The sequence below is a fragment of the Xenopus laevis genome, chromosome 2L (genome assembly GCF_017654675.1).
Source record: "Xenopus laevis strain J_2021 chromosome 2L, Xenopus_laevis_v10.1, whole genome shotgun sequence".
In the NCBI taxonomy this organism is placed as follows: Eukaryota; Metazoa; Chordata; class Amphibia; order Anura; family Pipidae; genus Xenopus; species Xenopus laevis.
In genome coordinates, this window is record NC_054373.1 from 124,602,722 (window position 1) to 124,613,389 (window position 10,668).

A 10,668-nucleotide genomic window follows, 5' to 3' on the forward strand; every position below is an offset into this window, starting at 1 on the left:
GTGTGCTGTTCCTCCATTATAAAAGGAGACAGGGTTATCCATCCAACAAAGGGTAACAATATCCAACTAAATAGTTATGCCACTTGTGTATCAGAGTACGTGGTATATATGCTAAAATGCCCCTGCGTCATGCATGGTATACGTAGGACAGACCATGCGAAAAGTAAAAGAAAGGATAAAAGAACATAAGGGGGACATCCGCAACTTTAAAACAGGCACAACCACCGATACTCCAGTTTCACGCCATTTTAATTTACACAATCATCACGTGTCCCAACTAAAATGGTTGGTGTTAGAAGTAGCTGACAAAACATTCGACGGCAGACGGCACTTCTGAAAAAAGAGGGTTTATTGGAAATCCTGCTGGAATGCACCTTACGCGTTTCGGGAGTTATCCCTTAATCATAGGTTCCTGGAACCTATGATTAAGGGATAACTCCCGAAAACGCGTAACGCGTAAGGTGCATTCCAGCAGGATTTCCAATAAACCCTCTTTTTTCAGAAGTGCCGTCTGCCGTCGAATGTTTTGTCGTATATACAGTGGGGTCACTGTCTGACTGTGCACCTGATTAGAGGGGAGAGCGGTGAGCTAGTGCGGCCCTTCCCTTTTGTTTGCCTATCTTAGAAGTAGCTGAACTACCACATAGAGGAGGAGATATTAGAAAAATACTGCTACAGAAAGAGGCAGTTTGGATTAAAAAACTTGACAGTTTGACTCCAAGAGGTATGAATGACCAGTGGAGTGTAGGATGTTTTTTGTAGTTTTTGAATACTGCTGATTCAAATTTTATTATGATTCTGTTCTAATCGGTTGTTATATTCCTTTTCAGTGAGAAAAATGTGGCTGCCCTATAGTTTGATATAGAATAGAAACAAGATACCGTACAGTATCAGAACTTCTGATTGGTAAGATAAACTGGGCAATTTTTAGCCACGCTGTTACAGATTTGCAACAATGTTAATAATACAACACGGTAACAAGAAAGAGAAAAATAATTGTAACTCTTATGTAATACAACTCTGTTAAGATGTTCATGTAATTTGAAAATTGTAGATTTTGCAGCAAACTGGACTCTTTTTTGTAGGCTGAAAAGCAGTACAAGGGGTAAAGTGTAACCTACCATTTTTATGGCTTTATTGACTATTGGATGATTTGAACTTTTTCACTACACTGGACTATAAGCACTAAAGCTACACTGATTATATTGTATGTTATGAGGCCAGGCTAACAAATCCCCAACTGCAGTGACCTCGAAGAGTTAATGTTTTTGGTAACCTATTACACCAAGGGGGTGGAGTGTGTGTGGATTTAAAAAACCTGTTTGAAATGTGCATTGATTAACACTTGAAAAAGAGCCACTAGCTTGAAACATGTTGTGAATAAAAAAACCTTGCAGCACAGTTTCTGCGGTTTTATGTTCCTGTTTGTCCACAACCTTAAAGATTTGGCATTTCCTCATTTGAAACTCTGACAGGGATCTGAGAACATCTATAGGGAGCTCTAATAAAGGGACTATTTTTTAGCACCATTTAAAAGCAACACCATATATTACTTAAAATTACCTACAAAATTAGGGTTTTTATCATTTATAATTTGAAGGCAAATACCAGGCCTACTCCTGTCATGATGCCAATAAGAACAGGATGATGCACCTCCCAGGAACACATTCTCCCAACATCATGGAGTGAGTGGGAACATCCCAGCAAAAACAAAATAGACAAACCTCCATTTATGTTAGATCTCTACAAAATCATGACAGGTGCACATGCCTATATTATAAGTTAGAGCACTGAATCAAAATGCCACATTATTGTACATCTGACTTTAGTACACCATAGTATTGATCTGGTCAATCTTTCTTTTATGACTAAGAGAGGTGAATGCTTAAACTAGTTATAGATCACTACAATATTTTAAACTGAATGCACCGAATCCAGGATTCAGTTCCGGACTTTTTCAGCAGGATTCGGCCGAATCCTTCTGTGTGGCTGAACCGAATCTGAATCCTAATTTGCATATGTAAATTAAGCTTGGGAAGGGAAATCACGTGACTTTTCATCTCAAAACAAGGAAGTCAAAACATTCTTTTCCCACTTTTTCCTAACCCGCCTCTAATTTGCATATGGAAATTAGGATTCGGTTCAGTATTTGCCCGAATCTTTCACAAAGGATTCAGGGATTCAGCAGAATCCCAAATAGTGGATTTGGTGCATCCCTATTTAAAACTGAAAGTGTCAAAAAGTACATGGTAACACTTTTGAAACAAACACATCAAAATTGATAGAAGGTGATAGTTTTATTCAGTGGTGTATGGGCCCAGGCCCCCCCACAACAAAATAATTTTCTGGCCCCCCTGCAAAATCGCATGTCACCATAAATTTTGCATGCATTGCGGGTCATTGTGGACCCACAATGCCTGTATAGAGGAAGGAGACCCACTATATATTATAACTCACTTAAACTCACTGTCAGTATGTGGCTTAAAATAAAGAGAGAAGTGCCAGAATGGGCCAATAAAATGCTGCCTTGGAATGGATGGGCCAAATCTTCATTTTTTTCAGTATGTGTATTTTAAATTGATGACCATAAGGCCTTCCCTCTTCTTTTCTTTTCCCTCCCTCTCCCCTCCCCTTAGTTTGTCTCCCAAGTTAGTTCATCTCTATAGGGTTCTCCCAGTATTCCTGGTTTCTAAAAGTTCTGCCCCATTGCCAGTTTCTTTGAAGAGCTTGGAGATAGATAGATTGGACATATATTGCTAGTTATTAGAATGCTCTTGTAATTGAGTTGCAGTAAATATTGATTATCTTCATTGAGTTGTAGTCATACCAATCTTGAGTCATTCTAGTAAACATTATAAAGTGTATTCAAATGAATACTTTATTCCTGAAACCACTATGTAATAATTTGTTTTCTTGCACCATGCTCTAAACTTACAATTTTAAAGTCCTTTAAAAGTTTAGTCAACTTTTAATCTGTTTGACAAGTAATCATATCCACACTAGCTACAGTAATTCCATCTATAACTTGCCCTCTCATTTATCATTTCTAGTTTGTAATATATGAGTTGTTGGAGGGATGGGTGTGCAGGCAGCATAAAAAAATACAGACAAAAATCCTTACTATAAAAGGTTAGCATGCAGGGAGCCTTAAAACCTTTCACCATTGCGAGAAAAAAGCTTTATCCAGATCCTGATGCAGGAGAGACCAGAGTAGGGGCATATAGTGGAGTAGTGGGATTAATGTATACAAAATCTTAAAACATAACTTTTATTCTATCATATTAAAAGCAGGGACAAATAAAATATTAAAAGCATTACAAGAACCAAAACAGCAAGAACACTGAGTATAGTAAAAACAGTCACAGTAGGAAACTATAAATGGAAAGCATTGTAAAATACAACCAGCAAGGTGAAGTAGGAACTAAGAATACAGTCCCAGCGTGAACCAATTTAGTGCCAGACAACCATAATTGCCAAGCTACGTTTAACCATTTCGCAATTATCTATAATCATATGTCATTTTTACCAGCACAATTGGGCTTCAACTCTATTAACCACCATTTTATCATTATTATTATTAACATGTATTTATATAGCTCCAACATATTGCGTAGCTTTTGATTAAAATGTTGAAAAAACAAAACCATTTTTTGATATCAGAAGTTTCTTTTATAGAAATTTTAAATAAAAATATTTTTTGTAAAAGCCTTGAACTTAGTCAAACGCAATTTTCAATTGCCACCATTGCTACACAGCAGCTTGTTTATATGAACTACAGTAGTGTTTCTGAAGCAAACACAGCAGTTTTAACAGTGCAGGGCAAGATTACGTGATATTTTCATTGCTTTAAAACACTTTCATTTGTTGGTGTTACTGTTCCTTTAACGCGTTTTTAGCTCTGCAGTAGAATAGATATTGCCCTACCTTATTAGAGAAGCTCCTTTCTACTACGCTACAACTGTGATAGAAAAAAAGCCTCCTATTTTGACAGTTTCTTTCTAACACGGCTCCCAGATAAGTAATTTGATCGACGGGGGGAGGGCTCTGATCCAGTTGGATAATGTGTAAGGCAAGGGAGGCATAATAATGTTATCCCTAGGTGTTTTCCCTCCACAAAAGGCTACAATTGTTTTCTCGTTGAAACAAAACATGTCAAAATTAACCTGTACCAGGTGAAAAAGTTCCTACTTGATAACATAAAGCCTGCACATAAACGGCTAATCATAAAAGAGGAACGAAGTAATGCATTACAGCAAGAGAGCAAAATCAAGAATAAAGCCATAAATCTGTACATTCTAACAAACAGAAAAAACATGGCATTTTCTTGCCATAGAATGATCAATATCTGAGAATATACTTATGGTGTCATTAGGCAATAAAGAACCCCAGTTTTACACAGCAGCAAGAAAAGGAGAATAAAACACATAACATGAAAGAACATATAATAAGCTCTTCAGAATCAATGCACATACAGTACTGCACCAGCAGGCAATATAAATAAGTGCAGGCTGACACAGCATAACTATACCTCTTGAAGCAAGTGCTTTAATCAGCAGTAGGTAAACAGAATGGAGATTAAATAGAAGCAGCACTTGTCCCAGGAACCCCAAGAAGCTAGAGGAAGCAGAATAATGTGAAAATGCAATGCTAAACAGAAAAGTTTTTTTAGTTTCCAGCACACCAACATTTCATCCTGTATGCACAAATACCAAAAAGTCACACGTAATGCCTTCTATGCATTCTATTTGTGGGCTTTTAGAATTTTACAACTGTTTCAATGTATCTATGCAATTATGGGTTTTCTACAATCCTATACCCCTTTAATTCATTGTTATATTATATATACATTCTACCTTCCTAACCTAGAAGCAAATAAATGTTATAATAAAGAATGTGTAAAAACCTCAGCATTTAATCCCAGTTTGAACTACAGTAGCCATCACCATACACAGTGCACCCCAAGAGCCACGGGAGGCTGGAATTGTGGTTCAGCAAGACTGAAGATCCCTGTTGTAGAGGCTGATAAAAGACCATATGGTCTGAAACATTGCTGTAATGCCCTTGCACCAATAAAGGCTGTTTTATTTAAAAATGCGGGTGCTGGACTAATTTCTTTGCCAGTAGAGGCCGATGAAGTCCTATTTCCAGGTATGTAAAATAAGTAACTATGTAGAAAATGTTTAAAACTCAAGAATCCTGCACATTAACCTCAGATCAGATTATTTTATGAAAGGTTTTTCAAATTTTGCCATGCATTTCCTCCTGCCCATTGCCTGTCTTAATAGTTTTTTTCTTGCTAGGTTCTTACAACTACCACTTCAGATCAGACCAAAGGTTCTGCTCCAGATCTATCTCTAATGACCTTATGTGCATTATTTTTATCTTATACGTTTATGATTGAACTAATTTCCCCCTTTCTCCTAACTAAACCTTGCTATTAGCACTGTTGTGATGTACTTTAACATATTATTATATCAGACTCCAAGATGCGGTTGCTGAGTGCACAGTAAACGATAACCCAGAACTGCCCCGGTGCTCCTGAAGTATGCTGCTGTTTTGTTTTAAGCTAATAAATTTATGGGCAGCTTTATGATGTGTGTAATAAACGGCAGAATAGTTTGCCACACAGCGTCAGGCATCGGCATGCAAAAAACGTCATAAAGGCGGCAAATCTGACATTCGCATGGCATAAAATAACACAGACCTTTATAAATTCACCATTTATTTTACACAACTTTTTACACTGTTTTCCTGGCAAATTTCATTTTACCTAGCATAATAAACCATGAATACTGTTTTGACTATAACTACTGTATATATCATAAAGCCTTTGCTCTAAAATGTTTTGTCCAACATTCACTTGCACCTTCAAGTCATATAACAGGAATTTTAAAAACCCTGTAATACTCCGACCCAGAGATAAGACCACACACAAGCAAGATGCCAAGGCAGGCAGAAGATATCATCATGCCTAGAAAAGACAGGATTTAGGGGCAAACAATGGACTGCTAAATCACAAAAAAAGCAGATCTGGCAGAAACTAGGTTAAGCAAGGTCTCCAGAAAGCTAACACCAGCTTTGTAGCAAGTGTGCTTTTGTTGCAAGCTTTTAAAGAAGCACTGCAAGGGGAGCAGCACTGGGAATGGCACAGAAGCAGAGTTTACAGACGAAGTTACTAAGAAAAGTAGTAAAATATTTTTAGCATCCGTTTGTTTTATACTTATCACTACTAGCAGTGCGGGGCCTTCAGGTGATGGCACCTAAGCTCAACCTCCACCCAGACTCCAGCCCCCACTCCGAACAACCCGCCCATCAAATCCCCCTGTGGCAAGAAAGCAGCAAAGGGGAGATTCAATGCACTGGACTTAGAGAAGAGACATAGGGGAATACAGGCAGAATAAGTACATGCCCAGCATCACCTACCATTGCTCATTATTGAGCTGTGTTTGACTCTTGTGCACTGCGTCCAGCCCAAGCATGTTCGATTTGTCAAAATAGATACAACTGTGCATGCACTCCCTTGGAAATTGTAGGCAGTTGTGCGGATTTTATTAGCAGTCTGACTGGCGTCATTTCTGGTATTCAGTCTTTAGGCACAACCGTGCTGCAGCGATTGACTACAGAGGGAACCCTGGAGCTACCACCTGTGTCAAAAGGCTCAGCAGCCCTCAGTTTGGAATGGAAGGCAGGAATGACTGATCTTCACTGAGTACAATTATGGACACAAGTACCTTTAATAAAAGTGGCTTTTAGACACAACTCACTGCAGGAAAAAGTGCCCACTGTGTCTGTGGACATAAATGAGCCCTAGTATAGCATGCTTAGATTAATGCAAACCATAATAGACTTTTGGCAAATGGCAATCGTTTCTTGACTTACATCTTTTTATGCTCTTGTTGCATGGCATTTAAATAATTTATCCAGAACACAGGAATTCTGGTATGATATTGATATATTTTGCCAATTTGTCTGTGCAGCATTGGCATTTCATTCATGCAATTATTATTAGTGTAAAAAAATGTTATTGAAACAATAATCTGCAGAAAAATAAACAAAAACAGACAATATTAGTAAAAGTTTTTAGAGGAGACTTGTCAGTTTCCATCTGCCTTTTCTGTACAGATATAGGATTCACTATCTGGAAACCTTTTATCCAGAATGCTCTGAATTATGGGAAGGCCGTCTCCCATAGACTCCATTTTATCCAGATAATCTCTATTTATTAAACCTTGATTTTTTTTCTGGTTGAATTTTTTTTAGGGGGAAAACAAAATACTCAAATTTTTAGAGATTAATCATACCCAAAGCTGCTAAAAATTCAAAAATATGCCATTTCAAACCTGTCACGGTCATGTAGAAGTCAATAGCAGAAGTCCTTGAAGTTGTTTTCTGACGTTGTGATCTGTGCTGGATAATCTAAAAATGTCAGGGTTTTCGTCCAATAATCCAAAAAGACAAATTTTCGCAGTGACAATTCAATAAAATCTAGTTTTCAGAGCATCAATCGTTCGATACAAATTGACACTCGATTTTGTCGCAACATTTTGTAGTTCAGATTTTTTCGAGAAAAATGATTGATAAATGAGTTTAATTCGTGGAAGGGAGTTTGGTCAGATTTGTTTTCATACAAAAATGAGATTAATTTGAGTTTTAGTAAATAAGCCCCTTTCTAGTAGACTTAAGGTATGAAGATTTAAACTATGGAGCATTTTGGATAACAGGTTCCATACCTGTATAAAGAGTAGATCAAATATTATTTTTCAGATTTGTGATAAATAATTGTGATAAATAAGACATCTGTTTGTGATAAATAAAACATCTGTTTATTTGCCATCCAGAACTTCTGCCTTCTCAGTTTAGGGGTCCAAAATAACTTATTATTTTGCCACCTTCTCTGTCATTTCTTTTTCTGTTGTGTATTTCTATTTCCTGTTAATATCAAGTATATAAGAGCTTGGTCATTAAAATACTAGCCATGTGGTAACCCCATGAGACACAAAAGTATGTGTTAAAAAAAATTGCTCAAAAAGCCAGCATGAGTTCTGCTCTGTTGGGTGATAGTATTCAGCACAGCTCTGCAGCAACACTGAGTGCTAATGCCCATCCGAAACCTTGCCTGATGCAAATCACATGTGGATTTGCATCAGGCAAATCCACATGTGAATTTTTTTTTTATAATCTTTATTTATCATTTCTGATGTGGGTGGGGATACAGAAAATGAGGGGATTACAATTCTTGCAAGAACAGACAATATACATAGCATAGGGTTTAATATGCAAACACTGACAACAAGTTATTGCTATGATCTGCTTGCTATTGGGTTACTATCTAATATACACTTCCTTTAAGATCTCAGTTTGCGTCTGGTAATTACCTTTTACCTAACTTGTTTACATAGGCTAACCAAGGGGACCAAATTCTCCAACACTTTATGTTGTATTAATTCTCATTATGCAAAATATGAGTAAGCTCTTCTAACCGTCTTATCTCTTCCACCTTAGCTATCCATTCTCTCAATGTTGGGGGATGTGGGTCCTTCCACTTTCCTGGGATCAGAGCTTTCGCTGCCTGGAACAAGTGAGAGGTGAGTGAGTCTAAAGTATATTGTGAAGGGTCTTCAGATACATTTAATAAAATGAGGACTTCATTTACTTACGGTATTTCCTTCTCTGTAATTTTCCTTATAATAAGTAGTATTTCCTTCCAATAAATTTTAAGTTTAGGAGAAGTCAACATATATGAAGTCAACATATATGAAGATGTATCCCCTCTTCAGCATTACATCTCCAAAATGTATTTGAGGAGTTAGGGTACATCTTACTTAGTCTAGAGGGCGTGTAGTGCCATCTTGTAGTCAGTTTGTACATAGCCTCTGCTGACCTAGAGTCTCTAGAGGCTTTATGTGTTATCTTAAAAATTCTGCTCCAAGTCCCGTCTGTGATAGTTTCTCCTAACTCTCTTTCCCATGCTTTGCAGAAAGCTGGCAGAGCTCTAGGAGTAGCATTTGTCAGTATCTTATAGACTTTGGACAGCAGTTTGGTGTTGTCTGTTGGGGATGCAAGAAGATGCTCCCATGGTGTTGGTTGTCTCTGCCAATCATTAGCTTTTATAGATTGTAAATATCCATGTAGCTGATTATAGTTCCATAAAGCTCTCGGGTGGGGGGGCAGCATTGTTGAATAGTTGCTAGAGGGAGAATTCTGCAATTTATTAACCAAATGAATAAATCTTAAAAGAGTAATTAAATTGGTAACTATCAGAATTTTGCAAACAATGCTAAATCAGCTTAATCAAATATATGAAATAGTAAATAATAAAATAAAAGATAGTTAAGCGCACATGGTATTTCATGATCATTAAAAAAATACAGAACGTATCAGACATACTATATCTGATGCTATATCTCCTGCATGTACAACTGGGTCTAAGGTATCTAGTATGGCATAAAGCTTCACTTATTCAGAATTAAAAAGGATTTAAGAGTGTAGCTTATTGGTCTGTAGGTGGCATCACAAGCAATGTCTTTGTTGCCTGTCAGCGTTGGAAGCCTCCCTTTGCACCAATCTCTCTGCCTGGCATGTAATTTTGTTAACAATTATAAGTGAGAACATCCCTAGATTCAGTTTCATATTTCCCTACAGACTGCAATAGAGTTTCTTCAGATTTAATTACAAGTGTGTTCTTACACATCAGTTTTTCTCTTGAAACTGAATCTAGTCCTTTATGTAAAACTCTAATTAATTAACAACTCTCTGCTATTCCAGTGATCTGTAAATATTTTTATATGAGAGTTGCCTTGCACAAACTTCCCCACAAATACACAATTTTCTCATTTGTTATGTCTTCAGTTGACAAACTGTATATCTGACTACATTGGTCCTGTTTATGAAATGAAATTCATGAAAAACAATTTGCTATCCATATGTAACGGTTTAAAGCAAAGAAAATGATTGTGGCCATATGAATTTTTTAAATATTGTTCAAAAAAAACAGTGGGAGCAACTGATTTGCATATGAAATGTAATCCATAAAGAGCAGTTTGTTATAGCAGTTCATATGTAAGAGTTTAAAGCAAAGAAAATGATGATAGTGGCCATATGAATTTCTAAAATATTTTACAGGAAATAGTGGGAACAACTGATTTGCATATCTTCCTGGTGCCTAATGAGTGCACCCTCTGCAGGCTGCAATCAGATATTTCATAAAAGCAATATTACTACTAGAGAGAAGGCAGGGGGACCTTTTGTACTAGACTTGCCATATCTTTGAAGTATTTTCATAAGAACACTTTATATGTATTGTTATTTTTATTTAAACATTGGTAACCATGTAAATTACATGCACCTTATTCCCAGTTTGTTATATTTTCAATATATAAGGCAGATCTATCCTAGCAGAGATCCTGATAGCCATTACTAGGTGTTACAGGTATGGGACCTGTTATCCAGAATGCTAAGGACCTGGGGTTTTCCAGATAATGAATCTTTCCTTAATTTGGATTGTCTTACCTTAAAGGAGAATTCAACCCCTTTGGCGCTAAAATCCCTCCCCCTTCCCCTGTGTTGCCCACCCTCCCCCCCAACCTACCTCCCCCCCGGGCAAATACCCCTAACTTGTTACTGACCCCTCCGTGTAGTTCCTCTCCTGTTGGGTTTACGGCAGCCATG